The following is a 12,501-nucleotide window of genomic DNA, read 5'->3' on the forward strand; positions in this document are numbered from 1 at the left end:
AATGGCGTCTGTCTTTCTGTCACCATGCCAACTCCACTACAAAGGAGGGATTTCCCCCTCTTTCTCAGTCTTCCCTCCAGCGAGGGAGAGACACACTCCTACCTCGGGAAGAGCACCGTTTCTAATTACAATTGGTTCCTTTCCTCTGCCTTTGTGTGAGAAAAAGGCCTGCGATGAAACTCTTTGTCTTTTTAAATATGATTTTTGTTTTCTCACTACTCTTACTGACGTCTTTGTGTGGTGCGGTGGCTGGGATCCCACTGCATTTACATGGCAACCAGGAAATCAGTCATTCAGAGTTGCCATAGTAACCAGAGGGGGGAAGGGAGAAGTCCATTTATCACAGTAGGCTGTGTCCCTTCCAGGAAGCCTACAGAATTTTTAGAAAGAGGTCATTCTGAGCACAACAACAACAACAACAAATGCCTGTTGGTGTCAGGACTGCCCTGCACTCGCATCACAAAGCTCTCTGTCGACGAGGGTGCAGTGAGCGAGTGGCAAACATCACAAGGAGATGGAGGGCGTTGCCTTCTCCCCTCAGAGCGCTGGGCGCTGACCTGGTCCCCTAGCAAGTCCGTACAGGGAAGTCCATCAGCACAAGCTCCACACCGAATCGCCCAGTCCTCTCTAACGTTTCAGGTCCGCAAAGGAAAGCCAGGTAACCGATGTTGTGTAAGCAGGGTGAGTGTCTTGTTTGGGTTTGGGGCAGACCTCTACTTTTATGGTAGAAGAACCCTGAGCTGCGGAAATGGGGCAAAGGGTGCTGTCCCAAGAAAAACAGAAGTGTCTGTTGAGTCTTGTTTCCTGCCCCATCTGCTTCTGGAGCTGATGGTAGTCATATTTCAATTTTTTAAAAAAGAAAGTCATGTGAGGCTAACCAGTGAGATTGTCTTTATGGGCTTGATCATTAGAATCCTCAACTGAGAGGCAGATAGTGTTTTATAACAGACAGCAGGCACTCTGGCCCCAGGGAGCAGGCCTGGCTCCTGGATTTAGTTAGTCCGACCTTTGGGGAGCCAGAACTGATCCACAGCTGATCACATTCATAACTAAACCTGAAGATGCACTACTTGATTTAAAACATTTTTCTAATGGCAATACCCTATTAGGCAGGGATTTAGGAAAGTTCCTCTGTAAAGGGAGATCCTCTGTTTTGTAAAGTGAGAAAAAAAAAACCTTTCATCTTCCTTTTAAACAGCAGAATGTTACGCTTTTCCTCTTTTGAAGACGAAATGAACCAGCTCTTGATTTCTGCCCCTCCTTCCTCCAAACTGCCTTCCTCTGCTCCCTGTTCGCATCTCAGTAAGTGGCTCCAGCATTCATCAGTCACTTTGGAGGCTTCCTTACCCTTACTTCTCTCGCATTCAACTTAGCAGCACATTTTTACAGGTCTGGCTTCAAAACACATCCTGAATTCAGTCTTTTCTCTGCACCTTTATTACTTATCATACCCGAGCTGGTCATCATCTTTCTGAGTTCTAAAGGAGCCCCCTGACTGGTCTTCCAGTTCCCAGCCTGGTCTCACAAAGCAAGGCAAGTTAGGTCATGTCATGCCCCCCATTGAGACCTCTCCCAACCCACCTCAGGGCTGTGCACAACACTCAGAATGCAACCATTGTCTTGATGTGTCCCCTGCCCACCCCTCCACCCTTATACCCTCACACTTTCCCATTTGTGCATTCTGACTCTCTTACGCTGACCTTGCTGTTCTTTGAACACATCAAGGATCCCCTCGTCTCAGAGTCTTTGCACCTGCTGGAATACTCTTCCCCACATGTTAGGAGGCCTCCTCCGCTCACTTCCTTCACATCTCTAAATGTCCTCTCTTACAGGAAGCCTTTTGTATCAGCCTGAGTCTTGGCTGGAAATGAAAGTCACACAAGTTTTAGGAGAATAAAAAGACTTGTTCACTGTGTGCAGGAGTAAGGAAGCCAAGAATGAGATCAGAGACCATAGGTAGTCTTGAGGGGCCAAAGGGAAGAAATAGTATTATAGGAGCCCAAGGAGAGCTGCATCCTGAAGCCGCATGGAGCCGCCCAGAACAGAGTGCTGAGGAATAGGCCGCCGGCCTTGCTGTCTGTGCGTTGGCCGAACACAGCTGGAAACCAGAGTCTAGGGGAGTCCGGGGGGTATAGTATTGGGTGCTGTAGGAGTTATCTGTGGTTGTACGGCCGACTGCCCCAAAATACTGTGGCTTGGAACAGTAAGCCCTCGGTATCTCCTTCTGTGGGTCGGGAATTTGGAAGCAGCTTGCCTTCCTGTGTCCAGCCCCAGGTCTCACATGAGACTGCAGCCAGGATGTTGGTTCCTTGAAGACCGTGCGGGATGAAGGATCCATTTCCAAGGTGGCTCACTTACATGGCTGATGTCATTGCTGGTGGTCAGCCAGAGACTGAGATCTCCGTCTATGGGCCTCTGCTCAGGGCTGCCTGAGTGCACTCACAGCCTGGTGCCCGGCTTCCCCCACGAGTGCTCCAGGGCGCCAAGGCGGCCGCTGCGATGCCCTTTCTGCCCTAGCTTGGACGTCACACCCGGTCTCTCCAGCCACATACTAGCAGCCCTGAGTCAATGCGAGAGGAGACTCCACAAGGGTGTCAACCAGGAGCTAGTAATAACTGGGGGACATCTAGGAGTTACCACAGCACAGAACACAGCAAAGAAGGATGGAGGATGAATCGAAAGGGGTGGGGAAAGGTAGAAATCAGGGAATAGTTAGCAACCTTCCTACGTAAAACATTGCATGCCGGGGCACGTGGGCGGCACAGTCAGTTAACCATCTGACTCTTGATTTCGGCTCAGGCCGTGATCTCAGGGTCCTGAGATGCAGCCCTGTGTTGGGTTCTACACTCCATGCAGAGTCCGCTTAGGACCCTCGCCCTCTCCCTCCCTCTCTGTCCCTCGCCTCGCTCGTGCTTGCTCTCTCTCTCTCTCTCTCAAATAAATAAAATCTTAAAAAATGTATGCAATCCTGCCACTCTGTTCCCCTTTACCCGGTTTTATTTTTCTTCACAGCACTTGATGCTGCCTGACATATATTTATGTGGTAACTACACTTTACCCTTGAACAACACAGGAGTTAGGGGCACCGACACCCCAAGCAATCAAAAATCCACACACAACTTTTGACTCCCCCAAAACTTTACTACTAGCCTACTATTGACTGGAAGACTTACCATAACATACATAGTTGATTAACACACATTTGTATGTTGTATGTATTATATACTGTATTCTTACAATAAAGCGAGCTAAAGAAAAATATGTTAGGAAAACTGTAAGGAAGAGGAAATATATTTGTAGTACCGTATGGAAAAAAAAATCTACGTGGAAGTGGACCCGTGCAGTTTAACCCATGTTGTTCAAGGGTCAGCTGTGTTTTATTTTTGATTCCCCCATTATCATATAAACCTCATGAGGTAAGAGACAGAGTCTATTTTCTTTCCTGCTGGCGCCTAGCGAGCTTCCGATACATACTTGTGTATCTGAATGTATACATTGTATCTAATTTTAAATAAAAGGTAAATGTTGTTAAATGACCGATTTCAGTAACATCCCCACCCTTTTTAAACTAAAACCTCATCTCCCCCCCAACCACCAAAGAGTAAAGCTACTCAGTGAGTTAGGGTTTCCCTCTGGCAGCTTTGCAAGCAACACAATTACCTCTTAGTCCTGTCTCCCTCTTCCGTTTGCTATTCCTTGCAGGTTGTTGTTAGTTCCCTTCATTTTAAAACCAAGTTTTCACATTGCTCCCTCTTAAAAGTAAGTTAAATTGTCTTCTGTTTATCTGGCTCTCAGTTGAGTTCTGTTTTCAGAGGTCTTGTTAAAAAAAATGGTTTTTGTGAGAAAAAGAAACACTTCCCTCCTAATCTTCCCCTTAATTTCCCCTCCTCTGTTTCTTCCTGAAATCTGCCAGGAACACCTGTGGAATTTCTTGTCCTCTGTGGCACTTCCGAGGCGAAAGATTGCTGACCTCTGGTTACGGACAGTCAGAAGAGAAGAGAGAGCAAGCAGAAAACATTTCTCCTGGGCCCCCAGGGCCACTGTGGAGCCCATGTCCATGCTGTTTTGTCACAACTGACTGATGGTAAGAAGAAGGCAGCCTCCAATCTAGGGTGGGTGAAAGGAGATTTCTTCTCCATCAGCCCTAGAGGGTGCATTATAAATGAACACCTTTCTAGACACGAATTGGGAGAAATGAACCTGTTAGCCATGCAGCAGTGACCCTTGGAGTGGAGGACACAGCTGGTTGTTAAGAGAACACGGTGAACAAACGTGACTCGGCAGCACGTGCGTACCCATGCACCACATGAAATCTACACAGAAGTCTTCGTGGTAATTCCTTTCGGTAATGAGGCGTACCTGTTCGGAACCCACACCAGAACCAACAGCTTGATCTCTTATTTATGCTAAACCTCATCATTTATATATAGTATGAATAGGAATAGTGAGTTTCGGTTATTCTTGTGTTCATTCACCTCACAAAGATTTAGAATTTACTGTGGACCAGGCACCATCAAGACGTGGGCTAATCAAGATAAGCACAGAGTTATCTTCCTAGAAATTTAGGGGTAGAAAGGTGTTTTGATTTTCCCATCGGATGATTGTCAGAAATGGTAGGTCTTTGAAGAATTTCTTTAGACTATTATTCCAGAATAAAATAGGAGTCTGTTTCACTAACAATTAAGCAAATCTATTCATTCTGAACACTTTCACTTCTTCCTTGAAATCTTATTTTTCTCTAGCGGTGTCCCCTCAGTTATGAGCATATACAACTTCTTATCCCTCTTGACTGTATTATTTGAAGTTGCTGCCCCTTTCTTCAGATGTAAACCCACTGATACATGTAAACCTTAGGTAAGGATACAGGTCATGTAGTTTTCTGCTCTTAAAGGTTAGAGTGCCAAGTGTGTTTAGTGGGTATTGGTGGGGTTTTCTTAGTCATAGTTATGCTATTACTTTTTAGTTCATATGAATCTACCTACTTTCTGGATGTAAAATTTGAGGTTGGGGAGTTAGGAGAAATGTACATAAATATTTTAGCAGCAAACAAATGACTTGGCTGTGGTCTGGGTGAATTCCAGTATTTTGAGCTGGGAAGGATGCAATGACAGTCACTGATCTTGAGCAAGTAACCCATTCTTTTCACTTGAAAACAAAGCCATAAAGGACAATGTACAAATAATGACAAACCTGCTTACCAACAAGATACTATAGGACTGTATTAATCTTTTTAAAATTATGAATAAACCCACAAATGTTTGGCTTATAATATCCCCCTAAAATTAATCTGTGTCCCTTACTTGGCACACTTTTGCCTTTATTCATACATGCAACAAATATTTATTGTATACCTACTATGCGCTGTGCACTAAGCATTGCAGAAGGTACTAGATATACCACAGAGTAAGACATTACATGTGTATTCCAGAATTCCACATATGGTACACGAGAGAGAGAAAGAGAAACACACAATGACAATCAAGTTGTCAAGATGATAAGAACTAGAACCAGGAGAAGCAGGAGGTGATTTGAGGATGAGGGGGTGCTAAGCCTACCCCAGCCATTTCTTTTCTTCTTCTTCTTCTTTTTTTTTTAATTTATTTATTTATTATTTGAGAGAGGGAGAGAGTGACTGCTGCAGGGGTGTGGTGCAGGAGGGACAGAGGGAGAGGGAGAGAGAGGATCCCAAGCAGACTCCCCGCTGAGTGCAGAGCCCAAGGCAGGCTCAATCTCAGGACCCCGAGATCGTGACCTGAGCCCAGATCAAGAGTGGGATGCTTAACTCATTGAATCACCCAGGTGCTGCTAGCCCAGCCATTTTCTTTGAGAAAACGGCACACATGAAAATAGTAATTTCCCGAGGAATCGTATTATTTTTGTCAAGTCAATAATTTGAGATTTCTGCATTTACTATATACCACCCAATTCTTCTCTGTTGAAATTTCCTTACGAAATACTTTATGTGATGCTTAAAGAATTTGAATAATTTCTCACTAATGTAACTGACATCATTTTTGTAACATTTCACAGGAAGTTATAGCAAATGTTTTGCATTACTGAAGATGCACCTTCGAGTGTACAGATTTGCACGTAATCAGTTGATAACACTTTATAGGAACTGTCTTTGTATGGTGGGACTTCATTATCATCTGAGCAGATAACGGATTTTCATTCTAGTTTAATATTAGGTGGTAACGTCAGGCCCTGTCCCTTTTTGACATCAGTAGCACATTTTCCACCTTGCCGTGTCTTCTCATTTTCCAATTTTTGAGGACATTTTGGGTGATGTTGTAAGCTACCACGGTGATTTGTTTGCTCATTCTCTTAGAATTTTGTAAAATGTATGTTCTTGTGTTTTCACGGTGGTCAGTAGCACTCCTCACCATCTCCCACAGGGTTTAATTGTTTAGATTCGGTTAAAGTCAACAAACGTGTTCTGAGTGCACACGGCATGCCAAGTACTAGGCAAGGCGCTGGACACACAGAGAGGCCAGTCCTTGTCCTCAGGTTGCTTAGTAGACTAGAGTGGACTCTGTAGGAGAGACAGTCACCACCCAGCACCTCACACCACAGAGCCTTCCTCAATGCCTGTGCTTCTGTTTCTGAGATTTATCATAGGAAAATTCAAAGTGAGAACCCAGGAGAAAAACAGGCGGGGGGCGGGGGGACCAAGGTCAAGAGTTAACCTATGAATACTCTTTACAGGAGGAAAATCAACAAAGACATCAAGACCTTGAGGCCTGGGAATGTCTTCTTTTATTCTCCAGCCTTTCGTTAACTATTTACTATCGAAATAGATCACCCTCTCTGGTTGACATATTTGGCCCAGAAAAATCACATCTTGCCTTTCTGCCTTGCCCACAAATGGTTGGAGTTCTTACTGTATTCCCATTCTTTCAAGACACTTCAAAATGATTTATTTGTGTGATGTTAATCTCACCGATTCGTATCCTTTAATTCCGATATTCCTTCTAGTGGTTGTTTTTCCCAGGCTCTATCGTGCACCGTGCTCTCTAACCTCTGTCATACTTTGTTGCTGACTCCCTCCTCTTGATCCTGTTCCTTGCTTCCTGTTGTCCCTGATTTTCTGTGTGAATGTTCAGAGACTTTTTAGAGGGAACAAGTTGTATTTTGCAGAACTGCTGTTTCTGTTTTTACAGTAACAATGCATTTGGTTTAAACTCTTTCATCAACCCAGTCAATAGTCCAGCTCCCACTTCTGTCGCTGGAGGGTCTAGAACATTGCCTTCTTTTGGGAAGACCAGAACTGCAGACACATTGCAGGCAATGTCCACTCGGGGAGTGTCTAGCCTTCTTCAGCCTGGCCAGACTCCCCCTATTGGACTCTATATCCAGGCCTCCCTGACTTACTTCCAGCCCTGGCTCTGCCTCCCTCCCCCTCTCCAGCCTTCTTCCTTCCTGCTTCCCTCAATACTTAGAGTCTTCTCCAGCTTCATGGTTAGCCTTCCGGCTCCCAGCTTCCAGCAGCCCTCAGCCTCCGAACCCACCCCCACCCTACCCATCAACACTTGGGTTTGTTTTCTCATGAGGTGTTAAGGAAAGCAAATTTCTAGAACTCATTCATCAGTGGCAACCTCCCCAGGGCTTTATGCATGTAACACACACACACACACACACACACACACACACACACACACACTTGGGTTAATAACCCAAATTGGTTTAATTTTGGTGACATTTCAGGCAATATCAGAGAAGTATCTGGGGGGCTTCACACTATTCCACTTAATCCTCTCGATAGCCCTGCCCAAGCTAAAGGGAAAGCCAAACTCATGCTTTTAACATTTTGTCCTCTAGAGGAAGCCTTGGCCATTACTCTGTAGTCCCTTGTCCTACTAGCTTTTCTGCTGGACCATGAAACAGGGACTGCCATTTTTCATTAGTGAGGGGCAGCCACTGTGTCTCGAGAAAAAGCTATTCTCTCTGCCTCCCTCACCCCCTGACTCTCTTTAAACCAAACATGATTCAGTCTTCTTGACTCCTGACAGCTGGGGGTAGGCTCAGATGTCTGGGCAGAGGCAGTGACTCTGGGACACAAAGATCTGAGTGGGACAAGATTTATTAATATGTGAATTCGCCTTCCTCCCATTTCACTCTCCTCTCTTCGTGACAGCCCACCCGTGCACTCCAGGAGTGGCTTTGCCGGTATGGTGCATGGCTCCTGTCTGGTACAACAGAACGAGAAAGGACAGACATCAAAACTGAACATGGACAGAAAAGGAGGGAGGACTTAGCCAGAGAAGGCAAGTCAGTCAAAATAGTAAAGAACTAGTAGGCACGGCGAGGGCGGAGGAGAGAGAGGAACAATATTGTCAAGAGATTGGAGAAGAGTTTGGGGATCTGGCATACGAGAGCCTCTGGGACAGCTGCGAGGTGGCAAAGACTGGAGCGTGCGGGAGGGAATGTGAAAAGTGTTTCTGGCTTATAAATTAGTCTCTTTAAAGTTCATCCAGAAATGCAAGTAAAGAACAGCTTTCTTTCCTTTTTTTCGATTTCTTTTTAAAATCTATTTTTTAAAATTACTTTTTGTTGCCAGATTGGGCTTCTTTAAGCAGTTTTGTGCAGACGTAGAACCAAGATTCACCTATATAACAAAAATTCAGAAGTTGGCGCTCAGGTACAGGGCTTTCAGCAGCTTGCGAAGAAAATCGAGGCATTATTGTTTCTTATCCCATGGCCAACTTCTCTTCTCAGACCTTTCCCTTTTCTTCCCCTCCCCAGGCACCCACAGGAATACAAAGACGGGTTTGGAATTTCTGCCAACGATGCCTTTTTATCATACAAACATCTGTTCACGACCTGCTCTGTGACAAGCAAAGATGAATGGAACATGGCCCTAACTTTAAGGGGCTCAAATAGCCACAGGTGAGGTGGACACAGAACCACTCATTAAAGCCACGCGCAGTTCGTGCTGACGTGGAGGGAGAGGCGAGGCACTGCGCCTTCTCGGGGCGGGAAACGCCGGGCGCTGTGTGTGTGCTCAGAGTAGGCTTCTGAGTGGAGCTGAGTCTGAGGGGATGAGGACGGGTTGCCAGCCGACCAAATGCAGGAAGGGATGAGGGCATTTCTGGCAAAAGGAAGAGCATATGCCAAGATGCGCAGGAGAAAAGAAGCACGCCGCGGACGTGGGCTTGCTGCAGGTGGGGTAATAAGGTGAGCGTGTAGTTGTGTGACATTCTGCAAGGCCTTGTGTGCCAGGCGAAGGAGTGAAGACTTGTGTCCTGTAGGCCACGGGGGAAGGGCGATACTGACAAAGTACAGGAGGACAGTGACGGTATCCACTGCTCACGTTAGCAGCGTACTTCTAGTGGGCACAGCTTGGAGACTGGAGGTAGGAGGGCTAAGGAAGGAGTCTTGCAGTCACATAGGCGAAAGCGAAGCATTTATGTAATAAGGCCGTGGCAAGGAAATAGGAGGGATTTGGTCAAAGGGATAGTTTGGTGGTGGGAGTGAAAGGGTGAGGACCTTTCAGTCGGACACCGGGTAAGAAAGACAAATAGTTTTGATAGTGTTCTTATATACTTTTCTTTTTAAGATTTTATTTATTTATTTTAGAGAGAGGCAGTGAGAGAGGGAACACAAGCAGGGGGAGTGGGAGAGAGAAAAGCAGGCTTCCCGCTGAGCAGGGAGCCCCATGCGGGGTTTGATCCCAGAAGCTGGGATCATGACCTGAGCCGAAGGCAGACGCTTTCACGCTTTCACGGCTGAGCCACCCAGGTGCCCCACCCCCATCTTCCTTCTGTGGGCAACTGGTTTGTTGCTCATTACATGATATGGAGAATATAGAAAGAGGGACACGATTTGGTTGAGGCAATATATAAAATTTGGGAAATGTTGACGGCAAGAGACATTCACCTAGAATGTGCAGTAATGCAGGAGAGCTATCGGGCCAAAACAATGGCCTCTTTCTGACCATCAACCTCTTCTACATGGTGGACGTAAGAAATACGAGGTACCGATGCCTACAAATAGGACCACTGATGAAAGGTGGAGTATTTTACAGGTTTTTGTGTTATGCGTTGATAAAACGCATTGAGGATAGGCTCATGTTTAGTTACTAATGGCATGTACTGTTCATGGTGAGATGTAATTATATCTCCTAAGAAATGAATGCTTTGTAGACTGTGTGTGTACTTACTATGCTTGTGTTAAGAGATCTGAACTGGATTAATCTTCTCTCTTGGCAAAACTATACCCCCATAGTTTTCTTCTCCAGAAAAAGAGGCTATTAGGACCAGTTGAAAGCAATGAGGTTAATGACAGAAAGATCTTAAAATCTTGTTTTCAGCTGTGAAGGGAGGTTGGTTGGGAGCCCACAGCAATGGCCAGGTGAACCTGCTAAGAGTTTTCTAAGGGCCAGAGGTAGAAGAGCTAATCAGAAGGCAACAGGCCAAATTCCTGCCAGATTTCATTCTCTGAAAGAGATTTTCCTGTGTAGATGTAAGAGTAAGTACCAGCCACTCTCTACTAGTTGAGAGAGTGTGTGAGAAGGACAGAGAGAGAACTGTCTGAATCCGGAGTTAACGCCGAAATCCCCTAGTCTAAAATTAACCAGAGATTTGTTTCCATAATCTTTCCAGTCATTAATAATTGTGCTTCTCATTTTTGTTAGGCCTTGTATCATATATACTGTATTTAAATTTTTATTTAAAAGCTCCTGGTAACCTTTGACATGAAGATTTGTGGTTTGGAGTTAATTCACGTCTGATTTTCATTGGGTTGCAGGACACAGTGGGAATCGATGTGCATTCTCTGCCCCTACTACATTTCTGTTTGCTGGTGGTTTAAAAGTAGTTCCTTTATTTTTAATCTTAAAACAATCCATTTTGTAATTTTCTGATGTTAGTGAATTAACATTAGCGTCCTTTTTGATCAAAGATTTCCAGAAAGAAAAGCAAACTCTGTTCATGGAACATTCAGTCAAAACACAGGGTATACTAGGATTCAGAACATTCCATAGAAATTAAATTCTGTACCTTCCAGGTTAATGTGCTGTGGTCTCAAGGTGGTTTAGGAAGATGTGCTGGAGGGTTCAGGCAAGACTGGATCAAAAAAGGTGGAGTTGTGCGATTAACTCCCCTTGGCTAGGGAGGATTAGCTTTCCAGGCAATGAAGCCTAGAGAGAGGTTTCTTAACAGCACTGCCTGGACACTGGAAGGATTTTCCCCCACCCCCAGACCATGTTTAATTGTAGCTTCCCCAAAGTACCTTGTATTAATATTGAGGGGAGAGTGACTCACAAGCTGAATAAATTGTCACCAAGAGCATGGGGGTTTAGTGGTGAATATACTAACTGCGGGGAATCCAGAAACAGGACAGGGCCTGGTGTGACTGCTGACTGTCAAAGTCCCTAGCCGTCTCTGAGCTTCCACATCCTCTAAGAATAATAGGGGCTAATATGTATTGAACATTTCCTAAGTCCCAGGAACTATTAGCATTTTGTGTACATCTCATTTAATCCTCACGTTCTGCTGTGGGATGGGACTATAATCCTCTCCATTTTGCAGATGAGGAAGTCCAGGACCACAGGAGTTAAGTAGTTTACTCAAGTTCATATGGTCAGTAATGATAGCTTGGATTCCAAGCCTGGTGGACAGACTCCCTTACCCATAACATTACACCACATCCTAAAGTGAGGGGAAAGGACTAGAGGACCATCATGAGGGTCCTTAGGGCCCTACCAGTGTGAGTGTGCCAGTGTGTGTGTGTGGGGGGGCGGGGCAGAGATCTATTTCTAGGCTGGGAATTCACAGCGTTCAGCTCCACCCGTTGCTTCCCACCACCAGAGAATCTTTTGGGAATATGTCTTCACTGCTAGGCTACAGGTAGCAGTGCAGCACTTGGTTTGGCTCCTGTGCCCCACAGGGATCCTTAACCAGGGCCAATCCTTTCTGAGCACGTGGGTTAAGTCAGATCTCCGTGGTAGTGGGACCTTGGAAAAACCAAGCGGCAGCAGTGTTGGCCGCAGAGCAAGCTGCTGCAACAAGAAGCTGCAAGCGGCAGGCTCGCAGCGAGCTGCCGTGAAAGGGACCACAGTAAACCGGGGCAGCCATTGGGGCTGGGGCTGGGTTTCGGGGCCAGAACCTGGCCAGGGGCTGTGCCCCCCCAAAACCAACAGCAGCAGCACCCTCAACAACTGGCCGGCTCAGGCTAAGAAGCCGGCTGCGCTTGGGGAAGGGGGCCGGCCAGGCCGTCGCTGGAAGCTGTCGTGGAGGTGAGGGAAGGAAGGAACAGAGGAACCAGAGGGACTTGGAACCAAGGGGAGAGTGGCTCTGGTCACGCTAGTGCGAGCCGCGCAGCAGGAGGCGACAGCGCGAGCTTGAATGAGAGGGAGAGAAGCGGCTACGAGCTGCCGAGCAGAGGAGGAAGTGGGAGATGCGCCGCTTCCTGTAGAAGCACGCTGACTGGAGACAAAGCTGGGTGGGGACTAGTCCCGGGGCTGCAGGCGCCGCGGCCACACACGCGCAGCGCGCAGCGGCC

At 46.2% G+C, this 12,501-nt stretch overlaps 1 long non-coding RNA gene across 2 annotated transcripts; it reads left to right on the top strand.

The window, feature by feature from the left end:
* Window positions 1-338: 338 nt before the first annotated feature.
* LOC103672830 lies at window positions 339-8,267 on the top strand. 2 transcript variants are annotated; one of them, XR_005837703.1, is made up of 4 exons: window positions 339-658; window positions 3,914-4,084; window positions 4,179-4,345; window positions 8,135-8,267. It is a non-coding gene; the product is annotated as an uncharacterized LOC103672830 (long non-coding RNA). The 2 variants fall into 2 exon arrangements; XR_005837704.1 differs by lacking the exon at window positions 4,179-4,345 and having other exon boundaries at window positions 348-658; window positions 8,135-8,252.
* The last annotated feature ends 4,234 nt before the right edge of the window (window positions 8,268-12,501 follow it).

The sequence above is a fragment of the Ursus maritimus genome, unplaced genomic scaffold (assembly GCF_017311325.1).
Source record: "Ursus maritimus isolate PB19 unplaced genomic scaffold, ASM1731132v1 scaffold_25, whole genome shotgun sequence".
NCBI classification, from domain to species: domain Eukaryota; kingdom Metazoa; phylum Chordata; class Mammalia; order Carnivora; family Ursidae; genus Ursus; species Ursus maritimus.